Raw genomic sequence first — 14615 nt, 5'->3', positions numbered from 1 at the left:
GATGATAATCTTGTTTTTTTAAGATGCATTGTATACCATTTCGTCTAGATAGTACCATTATGCCAGGACAGTGACTAGGTATAAAAGCTTAGAATGGAAAACTACGGTCTGTACAAAACTTTAATACTTTACAAATATTATTTACAATTAAAGGAATGACACTTTTTAGGTATGACATGGACATATCAAACGTTAATGTGTTGACGCATTTTAAGTTACAAAAATGTATAATTGCAGGCGTGCGGGTGAAGAAAGAAAAAGCAACAAAGTAGGTAGCACAGTGAGTTTTGTGGAGGTAGATGGTGAAGATAACTCATGGACCAAAGAAAAGATAACACCAAGTGACAGAGAAAGAGATGACAGTAAAAGAAGAGAATATTCGTTTCAGGAATGCGTTTACGCCCTAAATTTCTTCAACTTTGTTTTGTTCTCGGTAGCTAACAGTTTCACCACCATGATTTTTATGTTTTTGTTATCATCTTAGATTGTGCTTGCTGAAGTCCGCATTCAGTTGTAAGCAAATTTACTCAAGAACTGGTGGTCAATAGTTGATTGCAGTTTTGGCCAAATGCGGATTTCATTCATGCCTGCTTTAAATTCCCGGTCTTTCCGCGAATATAAGCGATAATGGAACCAGCGTGAACAGCATTTAATGTATTGTATATGACTGTACTTATTTGATTTATTGCCAAGGAACGACTGATGTTTGGATGTATGGAGGACGTTTGTATACGATCTGTAATGAGGCTACGAACATAAACTGTACTCATTTCCTCTTATACTTTTATTAGTTTATTTGTAAATTCGAAATCGTTTTAGTTCAACAGTTTCAGTTGTTTTGAAATTTGGATTACTGTTCTACAAAGGAGTGAGGGGCGGTGGTAGGAGCGGAGGCTGGAGCGCTTCAATATTATAGTGTATCATTGTTTTCGAGAAAATAAGATTATATTTGAATGTAATTGTAAACAAAGTTTCAAAAAACAAGGTAAACGATTTTAAAAATATCTTCATAAAAAAGTATAAAAGTTTGTATTTTATCCTATAAGTGTTTTATTCCTCTATGGTTTGATGGTTAAGGTTTATATCTGTACTTTGTTAATATAAATAGCAGTTTGATTTTTATTCGTAATCTCTTGATTTTTGAATTTTATTCTGTAAAAACTTTTTGAACATGTATAGCGGTCAGCTGTGTAAAGAAGCTAGTCAGCTAATTTCCTAAATTGTATGCGTTCTAATTTCAACTTGTCTCTGTGTTCTTACTACTGTCGGCAGAAATAATTAAAAACGTTAAAATAAAAGTTTACATGAATTACAAATTTAGATAATATTTATAAACAAGTACATTTTATGCAAAACATCAAAGTCCACGCAAACAACTTCTGATTTTACTTTAGAAATAAATCATTTACAACTGCTTTCGGTATAAACAGTTGCACAGAATATTCATAGTGTCGATAAATGTTTCTACATATTAGTTATTCAAACCATTCTAAATCGTAGCATGGATAGTGCGGAATGCACATTAGATGCACTGACATGTTATCAGGTTAATAATATGAACACCCAGCTTCATATGGTGTTTTTATCTGCATGATAGGGTAGGCACCTTTGCACTTATGGCTCATTTACAGAAGTCTGATATGTGTTGCTGTCAGTGAAAGGTTCCAAACTAGTTTATAAAACATTCCCTTGTCAACTGGATCTAATAGATGTCCTATTTCTTGCACTACTCAAAATATTTATCAAGTTAAACAGAATGTACAGATGACCTTTTTAGAGGTTTACCACATGCTCTCTTTAATGTGGTGTGTAATGGTTTTTTTGAAATTTTATTCTTTAAAATATTTAAAGGTTTTTATCCTTTTTCTGCATAAATAATGTATACATTTATAAACCTATAAATTTTTGAAAGGTCTTTTAAATGTCTGTACAGATCAATTGAATACATACTTGGTTATAGTGCTGATGACTAAAAGACTGGTAAAAAGGACATTATAAAAAATAACACATATTTTATATATATATACATATAAACGTTTTTACGAGTTGTTCACCTTTCCCAAATGTTTTACTGCTTCTTATTCACTGTTCCCTGCTTTGGGAAACCATGTTTAGGATTTTTTTTTTCAATTTTATGACCAGTCTTCTGTCACTGCAAGTACATTTTTGTATAATGATATTAAAAGAATCAAAATTCTGTAACATGAGTCCCTTTGAGAAAGGAACGTAGTATAAAATGAAAAAAAAAAAAGGTTTGAGTACAGGTGATCACCCCTTGTTGAGAGCCTTTTCTAAAACTGAAAATAGGTAATACATTTTATTTCTTAACTGACTTTGAGTATAATATAGAAATTACAAATATCTTTCAATATTTCATAATATCTGTTTAAAAAGGGATAAAAACCTTTGCAAACTTCAGCGAGCAGAATTTTACAAAGAGTTGTACGTCGCCTTAAGGAGTCTTTGAAGGAAAACTTAGACCAATTAAATGTGATGACTGTTTCGTTACATGTTCAGCAATATTCTCCTTGAATAAAAGTTTTTGTTTGTTTTGTTTTGTTTTTGTTTAATTCAGAATTATACCGACACAATTAAGATCACATGGCGACGTTTTCAGCTTTTCATGATGGAGGAAGACACCAGGCGCTCTTCCAGACATTGTTTTAGGCTTGAACGTGCACCTTGGTAGAAAGAACGGCCTTCCGTAAGCCAGATGGCTTCATCACATGAAGAATACTACACAAAATTCCTTATGTAACAACATTATTGTGAGATGTTTTCTACTTAAATTAAAACGGCCATAAAGGCTCGGCAAATATTTTACACACAAAAAAAAAATCCCCAACAACATTACATTACATGACTCTCGATAGCAACTATGTGCATCGGTATGAACGTAGTGAGTAAATTCTGATGTGCAAACCATGTTGTTTTCCATGAAAGTATGTCTTTGTGCATATTTTTTATTTGTTTATGAATACATGACTGTACTGTTTACAGAAGTCCACACACAGCCGATTTTTCTGCAATTCAGACAAAATTCAGAGCGCTTCTATTCCAGAAAGGGGATACAAGGTATTTATCCAATTTAACATGTTCATCCGTGGTTGCTTTCCTTGGATATGGAACATTTATTAGCTTAGTTTACCTGTACAATGTTGTCTTAGTCCAACGTATTGAAATTTATTCTCAATTAACCATTATTGTGTCTGATTTCTGCCATTTCGTTAGTTCGTTCTGTCGCATCGGCTCAACGACAAACATCGTTATGGCGCCCCTCTTAACGTCGCCCTGACAAACGTCACCCCGCCAATGATCATTAAAATGTAAATAAACACTGTTAAATTTACTTGCCGGCAAAAACAAAAAGTGAAAAAAAAAAAAGAAACAAATTTTACAGTGCTTATATTTACTCCTCTATCATATTGCTGTCTTTCTAACATTCCCCCATACACCCGCTGATTGAATCTCCCTTCAACATCCCAACACCCCCAATTTTCTAAACACTCACTTACTATGTCATAAATGGTTCGGAATCCTTAGTATTTCTCCTGCTACCTCCAACCAGTTTGTTTTTTACATTCCTTACGCTTCGTTTTATCATAATACAAATGTATATTATTTTAATATATTGGTACACATTTGCGAATAGGTGAGCGTTCTGTCCATCCGACATATCTTGTTGTTAGTTATTGCCATTAATACACTTATCTCTGCAATAGTTGTAAAACTCGGGTATTTGTTTTCGTTCAAATGTCGAAAGGTCAGTCGGAATTTGATAACAACGTGTTTGTCTCTAATATCATATCACTTCAGTAAACCAACAAGCAATTAACAAATAACAAAATATCTCTACAGTTGTTGCATAGATTATTGATTGGCCTCTGGAATTTTACTTATCACGCACCCTTTCCCTTATATAATTTATAGACCAAGAACAAAAGATAATAAACGGTCAAAGTTTAAATCGTGGGTTTTGCATTAATATTTATTTGTCCTTTCAGATATTTTAAAATAAAGTACGTCAATTTATTGTATTCTAATTTGGTGATCAAAAGTTCTAGACTGTTATATCACGTGTGGATTAGCAAATGAGCCGCACCATGAGAAAACCAACATAGTACATTTGCGACCAGCATGGATCTAGACCAGCCTGCGGATCCATGCTGGTCGCAAATGCACTATGCTGGTTTTCTCATGGTGCGGCGCAAATGAAGTCCGATTAATGTGATATTCTTGGAATAAAAAATGGAAATACGATGAGGTACAACGATAATTTAAGCTGGATTATTTCACGTATGTTATCAGTTTTGTTAGATCTTCTAAACCACAACGATGAGGTACACTCTTAATTTGTGGTGAATTATTTCATGTAATAATGTTATCATTCTTGTTAGATCTTCTTTAAAATAAAAACCACAATAAAGGCAGTGAGGTAAAGGCAAAGATTTAAAACCTCATGGAGCCAGTACATATTGTACATAGATGTGTGCTGAACTGTATCAAAGTGCACAGTCTGAAAAAATAACTGAGTATCATTTTCTGAAGAAAGTTATATGAGGCGAACAAATTTGCTCCAACTCCGCTAAAACTTTATTGTAGGCTTAAGTGACTAGGTACATTTTATATCCTGCAAACCACGCACTTTTTACCTCCAGGGATGATGAAAGCATGCAAAATTACTACAGTGGTCAGTTTGAATATATGTAAAGATCAAATCAAATAATACGTTGGGGAAAGATATACATTTTTAAAACTGAAATTTATCAACAAACACAAATTATTTTAAAAAGTTAAACCCACAGAATTTTAAAAGGTAAAATATGTTAAGAAAGCTACTGCTGGAAAGAGAACAGTATCTGCTACCTATATATATGCGTCATAGCATGGAAAAATAAGAAGAATACACTATTTCAGGACTGTTAGATGCATGATTGTTACCCTGTAAAGCACGTAACATAGGTTGATTACTAAAAAGAACATTGAAAATTTACTAAAATTAAGCTTTTAAATAAATGTAGATATGCTTATACTGATTCTGAACTATCTGGATGCAATACATCTTCTTCAGTAAAAATTAAAAACGTGTATTATTTGGTACATGTGTCTGATTCTAAACACAAAAAAGAATCATCGATAAAAAGGTCACACATTTATTTCAAGGGAAGGATAAATGGAGTTGTCTTTCTGCATGTTGACTAATTATGGCAAGCATTTGTACCAAAATAAAAATCATCTGTCGAAGGGTTTGAACAGATATAGAGGGGTTTGAACAGATATGGAGCAGACATGAAATGTTGTCTTTAAAATATTTGATGTTACCATATGAATACAACTTGGCCGATGTGGGTTCGAGTCTCACTCGGGGCATTGAATTCTTCATGTGAGGAAGCCATCCAGCTGGCTTACGGAAGGTCGGTGGTTCTACCCAGGTGCCCGCTCGTGATGAAATAATGCACGTAGGGGCACCTGGAGTCTTCCTCCACCATTAAAGCTGGAAAGTCGCCATATGACCTATAATTGTGTGTGTGCGACGTTAAACCCAACAAAAAATGAATACAACACGGTTTCATGTTAACTGAAATATATTGGATGTTGTCCGTCAAAGGGACGATGCAATAGATGCAATAAATATGTTGAAACTATTGTTCCGCAGTGCTAATTAAATGGATTTGGTGAGTGTAGTCAGGATTTTAGAATTCGTAGTGCAGCTTTCGAGTTTGATTAATTTCGAGTCATGATCAAGTGGTGATTCGACTGTTTTGGTATCAATTGCTAAATTCAGTTACTTCAAGGAAAACGCTGTTATCTATTGAACAATATGGTACATATATCCATTGGACGGATGCAAAACTGTCAATCGTTAATGTTTACATAAAACAGACTGTCCAATCGGGACAGTCAAATACGATTGAAATAATTTACACAATAGACCATATGCGTTTTGTTTGTGATACCGCTTGTGAGCACTTGACCTTGGTATGAATAGAATAACAATAGAGGGAGGAGTTAAATGAAATTTATCGAGAAAAACTTGAACTGTCCATGGTGTACGAAGTATAAAATTTCAAAACCAAAATTCACTTGAATTAACCTGAACTTAAACCTAAAGCCACAGTAGGTGTTTGTAGATCAGAATTTGTTTACAAAATCACAAACAAGTAATAAAAATCCTCGTGCTTCAGACTTACAATATTCATTAGTAAGTGGTTTACTATGAAATTTAAACCTTATATTAAAAGGACAACCGTAAGAAAGTCGGGGAAGGGGTTGTAGCTGGCAGAAAATGTCAGTGAATATCCTAGTCTCAGTTTAGAAATAAATTAACGACCTGCCCTCAGTTTCAAAGTAAACAACTGGTCTTACATCAGAACATTCAAGGATATTCCCTACAAATTAAAAAAAAAGTTCTGGGATCGCTCGCAATAATTATTCCATCATTTTTAATATCGTACACATTCCCAATCAAACGTCAGTTCATAATCTGACTTTTATTAAAGCAAGGACATTCTATACTATTCAAACATGTTTTACTCGCTTCCTTTGAAACCCTTTGGTCATTTAGACAATTTTTATAGCTGACATCTGTTTTATAGGTCGGCCACGTTTCTTGAGCCGTGCCTAATTTATGCAGGACAATTGGTTCGCCAAAAAAGGGTAGGAACGTATATGTAATACATAGTAAAGCGGTATAAGTTATCGATGAATGTGAACGAATGCATGACCCAAAGGATATGGCGTTGGCTTAACAAACTTGATTTTCGAGGTTCGAGCCTTTGTTAGTTCACTTTGTTTTAATCGTTTGTTCCAATAAACATTGCTGGAGAAAATTGTGCAGTTCATTGAATCGATAAGTTGATGATTGATGTGTTAGCTAGTCAAAAATACTTGCCTGTTAGTCTTAGTTACCGTGTAATGGCTTCAACACGTTACAAATATAGTGATGATGCTCGCAAAATCATCAAAAATGTTCATTCATTTTGCGTCGAGGAGAAGACAAATAATGCGTTGAAGATCCCATTAACTCAAAGACTTACACAGCTGAAGGGTCGTCAACAGACACAGCAAGTGAAATTGAAATTTTGTGACATAAATTGAAATAAAAGTAGCAAAATATATCAAAAATATAGAAACAATGAAAAAAGTCAAACATTATTATTAAAATATATAAAATGTATTTTTTTTTTAAAAAAGCGTCTTCAATGATTCTTGACTAAAATAAAATAAAAATAATGTATACTAGAGACAAAATACGTCCGTAATCTGGGTTTGAACTCGCACCTCACGGTTTGTAATCATTACGCTCTACCAATTGCGCCAGCGATATAATCAAGTTCTTGGTAAACAAAACATACATATCAACTTACTCTATAGATATTTTTCAGCCAAGTATGGACCGAATATCGATATAACCCTAAAAGTGAATCATTCCGTCACAGCTCAAAACACGCGGTCGAACTATACTCACGAACAGTTGGTCATAATTTGTGACCCTATTGAGTACTCGACTACTTCAGAATAGTTACCGGTAGATGCCTAGCTGGTATGCATACCCTGTTGTTTCATATCATGCATACAATATGTCTTCACTGATGTTCTTATTCGTTTATGAATACATGCGCTGTTACAGTAGCCCCCATCCCGCCCCCTGTCGATATGATCATTGCCGTTCAATAACAATAACTTTTCTTCAGTTCAGCAAGGGGAGATCAGGAGGTTTTAACCATCGCATCTTATTCATCCATAATGGCTTCCCTTTGATATTGAAAAGGTAGCCAAACTGCAAGATTTTCTACAATGTTTACGCGAAACGAAAAATTGAGAAAATATAGCTGATCCTCGATGGAAGATAAATTATAAATCATACAATATACATTGGTCGAAAAACGCGTTTTCAGAGATGGGAAATGCGCTTGTATTTTTCTCGTTCATGCATCTTTATTATACTACAGGAGTAGGTTATAACGTTAACAATGTTTCTGGTCATGTGCCGGTGTTTTTACGAAAATGAATGTAAAAAGTATATAATCATTATCTGCTCATTATCATGATTATATAGATCACACTTAATACAAGAACACCATCTGTAAGTATTTGAAAAAGGCAAGAAAAGTGTTATGGTTCTTCGTCTCTTACTCACCCATTGGTGATGATCTATAAAGTTTTAAAGCTATAGTATTCAAGAAAAATAAGCCTTAACAAAGCAATAACTAAGAAATATCATTTTTCAGGTAGGAAAGGCGGTCATAAATCTGATAAAATTCAAGAACGAATGATGAATCTGGACCTACATACTTTATGGTTTTAAACAGATGTTCGAAGTTTAAAAGCTTTAGCTTTTAAAGCATTCATGAAAAATGAACCTTAACAGAAATTTACCAAGGAATTCTAATTTCTAAGTACAAAAAGGGCCACAACTTTGACAAAATGCGTATCAGAGTTATGGCTCTTCATCCATATACTCATCTTATAATGATAAATCAGTTTGCAAAGTTTCAAAGCTATTGCTCTTACATTTAGAAATAAAAAAAAACTAAACAAAAAATTAAGCCAAGACATGCCATTTTTCCAAGTGAAAAAGACCACAATTCTGTGCAAGGTTTAACGAAAATCATTGAATCCAAGTACTTCGGCAAAGGTAGAAAACATGACATCATTTCGTAAGCATATTTCATAAAACGGAGTATGAATAAAAAAAAAGTGAAACCGATTATTACAATTATTTGATATAGTGACAACGCAAGTTTTTATTAAATAAAAGAAATCTTATCATGGTTATTTTGATATGATATTTATTTTACTGACAAACATTTATAAAATGATCTATGACGTATCGGGAAATCCCATTTATAAAGCGTTCAATTAGAACAGAAAGACATACTGCTGCTGTCCTTGAACTCGTATCACTTCAACAAGCCTTAAAAACAATAAACAAATAACAAAAAAGATCTTTCTATAGTTTTTGCATAACTCTCTGAATGGCCATTGGAATTAAGCTTATCACGCGCTATTTCACTATTATGCTTTATTGGTCAAGATCAAAAGACATTAAGCGGTCATAGTTTAAATCGTGATTTTTTAAAATTAACCCCTATTTATCCTGTCGGATTTATTTAAACATAATAAGACAATCTAATGTATTTTTAATTTGGCGACCAAACAGTCATAGACTATTTTCACCTGTGGAATAGCAAATGAAATACAAGTGATGTGATCATTTTTGAAACGAAGATAAAAAAGAACAAGAAAAAGAACGAAAAAGAACCAAAAGCAATACAATGAGACACAACACTTTCAGCAGGATTATTTTACGTATGTTGCCTTTTTTAAGATCTTTAGAATCAAAAGACCGGTTCGATGAGGTACAACGTTAAATTGAGATGGATTATTTTACGTATGTTATCTATTTTGTTTGATCTTCTTTAGAATTTAAATCCAATACGAGGTACAACGTTAATCTCAGATGGAATATTTGCGTAATTACGTTATTTATTTTGTTAGATCAAGCTGAAACTATGAAAACAGGGTGTAAGTTTTGTTTATAAGACGTTACGTTTTTGCAGGTGGCTATTCCTATTCGACTAGGTAAGGCAATAGCTTATGCGGATATTAGAGTCTTCTGTAGGAACAGCAGCTCACATTAAGGACTCGAGAGTCAACAATTCTTTTATTATACTAAATTTTGCAGTACCAAACACTAGGATTCAGCATTTATGACATCACAGACGAGCATAATATAACCATATGTAATATCACGTTTTTGACGTTATTTAACTTGACGTCGTGACTGCTATTTTCATTAATGATTATTCACTTGATGAAATGTAATAAGGTCAAAAATTGAAATTTATTCACTTTGTATACTAGAGTCGGTGTACCCGGTTTCGCAAACATTTCCTAAGAATACCTTCCTATTTAGCTAAAAATGATTAAATTTGAATTTACCTCTATATGTTTTAATAAACACACTTATTTCGGTTTGAAACACGCTACTTTCACTTCCAAATACAATGACGTCATACCTCTTAGTGTACTTGATTCGGATAACATATTTTGACCAGTTGTTATATATTAGTGTACCCGGTTTCGCACACCCTTCTATTTATAGAATTCAGTGATAACAATGCAGTTACCCAACAGAGAAATATTAATTAACTTTTTAACCATTTATCTAATTCAATTTAAACATGTATTTTCCAATAAAACATCTGAAAGTGAAATTTAAAAGCAGTTATGAAAGTGAAAGCTAGGTACCAAACACTGTTTTCACTTCTAAAAGCAGAAAAGGCTAAAACAACTGAATACATGAAACAAAAATAAAACAACAGAAGCTGTTGAATCACAAAAGACCCCCACAAGTCTAATTATTCGATTAAGTTATCTGTTTTGATGAAAACGTAAAGCAAACAGTCAAGTTGAAGCCATTTTGCAGGTTGGGAGAACTTTAATAACTGTTGAAATATTTTTCAGTTAGGTAAGGTAGTAGGTAAATACTTACATGTATGATGGAATATTGATTTTTCAATTTATTTTGCACCTTGTTGATTGCATAGTCATTATTATCATGAAATTTAATATTTTTCAGCTGACCTACTGGCCTCCATTGATATTGTTATTGTTTTCGTCTGCACTTGCCAGAACGAGGCTCCAGTGGGGAAGGACCCCTTGTGTCAAATTATATAGGGAATAACTCAGTTTCGTGAAATAATAACAAAGAATTGTTGAATTTTCTTGTTTATTCTGACAAAGTACATGAATTTGCTGGGTGTGCGAAACCGCGTACAGTGCGAAACCGGGTACACTGATTTTACATTTGGAATTAACCAGGATTTGTTAGGTTAAGACAGAATTCAATAACAGAAACCATTTTTCTGAGTTAGACCTCACATAACGCAAGAATAGCCCTTGAAACTGTTGAATATGATACATGTTCAGTGTTAAAGGCGACAAGAATAAGTTTGATTATAGATAATAACAAAAGAATTATATATATAAAACAGATTTTAGTGATAAATAATAATGTAATAGACTTTCGAATACTCAACAACGTTCACGGTGTAAAAATTAGATTTTGTTTGTTTCCAATTCTAAAATTCGAGAAGTTTTATAATAAATCTACAATGATAAATTTAAACTTTTCTTATCTAGTGGTACATGTTTGGCAAATAATCCATGTTAATTAAGCTAGGTATATTTGGCCATCGTTTACATGAATAATCATAACCCTGTTCATACCTTTATAGTCTAGAACTTGAAAAATAATGTTCAGGTCATTGAATATTATTTTTACCTGTTTCCATGTTGAAACTTTTAATTTCAGTCGCTGCTGGCATACTGCAAGGCATTAATGCGTATACGTACACGGATACATCAAATATCATCTCAAACCTCACTTCGGGATATGACACGCTGGTTCGACCTGATGGCATGACCAACATTAGCCTAAGCTTCGGTTTATTGTCTATAGGTGAAGTGGTAAGTAGTATTCTACATGTTGTACTTCAAATAGAGAATAACAGGCTACTGTCTTTTGATATCAATGTTATCAGGTCTCGGTTGATATGGACTGGAAGGGGTGAGGGAACCGAACCCCTTCCTCCCATATTAGCCGAGACCTGATAACATTGATATCAAAGACAGTAGCCTGTTATTCTATTTATCATGAAACTCACACAAACTGCATAGAACAACATATGTCTTCATCTCTTATTTAGTAAAAAATGTCTACTGAAGCAAAAAATTAAATTTATATTTAAAAATTTACGGATTAGAAAATTCATCCGCCCCTGAAACATCTGAACGAAACAATACGGCAGTCATATTGAATTCAACTCCGACAAAGTTTATTGACTTTCTGATATTCTTTTTAAAAAATAACAATGAAATAGAAACTCTAACCTGCATAAAAAATCAAAAATCATCCGCTTGAATAAACCAGAACATGCTCTATTTCCATATTATGAAACATTTGACTCAGACAAGTACATGTCCAAAGCGCTAAAAAGTTTCACTTCCCTTTCCAGACTCAGGTCAGAGTCTCTGAGATACTTTAAAGTTTTTAAAATCACTAAATTTACACTGATCCAAGAATTATAATTAACTGTTCAAAGAATAATCATTAACACAAATACTTCTGCTAATACTTTATAAAATGTGCACGCCCTAAATAAGGCATAAATCAAGAATAAGTATATCATACATTGTCAAGTCACCCTCAAGTGTATTGTAAACCTTTCAAAGAATCGATCCATGTAAACATTGTTATGTCATGATGAACGTTTCACAATGACGTCATTCGGTGCTATTGTCTGTGTGATAAAATTAGAGACAACCATATTCGAGGAAATTTGTTGATATTACAGAATCTATTTAGAAAAAAAGTTGTGCAACATCGAAACTGGACTCTGTAATAAAATACAATCTGGAATGATTGTAAAAACTAGTCCGTCAATATGGGAGGGGCTTAATTTTGATTTCAGGTCAATGACCTGATAACAAAATAAAATATCAGGCAAGTGATATCAGGCACTTTGCATAGTAGTTGCATGATAAAACCCTTTTATATGCCATATGGGTACTTGCAAGGGGCGATGAATGGCGAAGCAGAGCTATATAATTACTAACAGTGCGACTGATAACGATTAAAGTGCACAATCCAACGAGAAGTGATATTTGTAATCATTGTTATACTATATTTTATCAGTTCAAATCATTCACTGTGATTGACAGATCTGTAGCGTTGCCGGTTTGATTGTATATTGTGTATCAATTACTATTTACTATTTTAAAAAAAAACTGGGATGAAAGTTACAGTAGCGCTTTGTCCTGTATAGTAGAATCCTTAATAGTACACATTTATTTATACAGCGTAACTTGACAAAAATGTTGTAACGTAATGCAGCTAAATTGAATGATGGACAAGTCCATTTTAGAAATATAGCAGGGTAATGGTTAATGAATCTGATAAAATATCTTATTCAAATGCTATCAAGCTACTAATATTTTATTTATTTGTTCATTGTAAAATTTAGATTTATTATTTTATAAAAACAAGTTAGATAAGTGATTTATTTCGCCTTTTTTTTAACTTTAAGTTTTTTTTCAAATTTACATATTTTCCGTCATTTTCCTTTTGAAATAAATAAGTTTTCGAAAATGTATGAAACAGTACATAATCAAAATTAAAGCCAATAGTATTGTAAGGGAGTACAGGAGTATCCTTTCATTTCAATTTGTTAAACAATTTGAATTAAAAAATAAAATGTGAGAACATACCAATGAGCTGTGGTTAACATTCATTCTTTGTTATGTTCAAATATTTTTTTCCAAATTTACTGATTATGTACATGTTACAAAGGGATAATGACACTACTGCCTAACTTAGCTATTTTCGTATTTATCGTTATAAACATTCATTACTGCTGTGAATTCAATTTCTGATAATCTTATTTTTTCAGCTCACTTTCTCTTTTTTCCCTTTTCTTACAGAACACAGTCACCCAGGAATTTGCTTTGATGGGATTTTTTATAGCTGTAAGTATAAAGTGGTCTGCTCGAAAAAAAGTGTCAACCTCCTTGTAAGAAGAGGTCATGGTATTCAATCCCTAGCTTCAATTTATGACAGTCACACTAAGTCTTATAGTTTTTATGGTGCGTAATTGACAGTAGTTCAACATTTCAATATTTAGCATAACCAGAAGAAGTAAAACTGTTCATTATTTCTTAACATGAAAATCGTGAGGCTTTATTGTTTCTCAATGGAATTTCAAATGGGAGACGATGAGATGATAACTGATAGTTTTGACATGGAGTTTCTTATATTTTAGGCAAACACAATCACCTACAAATGCATGTAACTAATAACTATATTTTGCCAATCGGTAGTACAGAAACACTACTGCAAAACAAAACATTTTGAGTATCCAAAAGCAAGAAATTCAAACTTTATCATAATTATTTCGGGTTTGACAATTTTTATTCAATATGAAATGGTCTGTAGCTACTTACACTAACCCTTATCATGCTGGAAACGATTGATTCTGCCTTTGCGACAAGTGTAGATCATGATCAGCCTGCAAATCCGTGCATTCTGATCATGATCTGCACCGTTCGCCATTCAGTCAGTTTTGTTTTCTGTAAGCACCCCTTTTAAACAGTTAATGGTACTGTCTAAATTGAAAGATGGACGAGTTCATTATAGAAATTGGCAGGGTAAAGGCTAATAACAGTACGAAGCAAAATCATTAGAGAATTTAGTTGAATAGTTTTGCGGCAAAACAAATGCTGTGCACATATAATTTCTCAATGTGTAATCTATAACTTAACAATAGTCATGTAGAGTTTATCTATAAATCAAACGAAAATGATCTTATACTTATGTAGTGTATGTGAAAATGGTACTCTTGTACGTATTTTCCAGGAATGGAATGATCCAAGACTAACATGGACCCCGTCTGATTATGGCAACACATACAACGCTATGATGAGAACCATCGATATCTGGGCACCACCTATGCTTGTAAACAATGCGTAAGTGCACACATTTATTGTCTGTGAGATACTGTTATGAAAAATTCTAGACAAATAGGCGTACAAGGTGCAGATTAAGAAAGTAA

General features: G+C 33.1%; 1 long non-coding RNA gene across 1 annotated transcript; it reads left to right on the top strand.

Moving 5' to 3' along the window:
• Positions 1-259: 259 nt before the first annotated feature.
• Positions 260-14530, top strand: LOC128550280 (uncharacterized). Its single transcript, XR_008368193.1, has 4 exons — positions 260-985; positions 11321-11475; positions 13489-13533; positions 14420-14530. It is a non-coding gene; the product is annotated as an uncharacterized LOC128550280 (long non-coding RNA).
• The last annotated feature ends 85 nt before the right edge of the window (positions 14531-14615 follow it).

The sequence above is a fragment of the Mercenaria mercenaria genome, chromosome 17 (genome assembly GCF_021730395.1).
Source record: "Mercenaria mercenaria strain notata chromosome 17, MADL_Memer_1, whole genome shotgun sequence".
Lineage (NCBI taxonomy): Eukaryota > Metazoa > Mollusca > Bivalvia > Venerida > Veneridae > Mercenaria > Mercenaria mercenaria.
The sequence above is the reverse complement of the archived record's forward strand: the minus strand, read 5'-3'. Positions and strand labels throughout refer to the sequence as shown.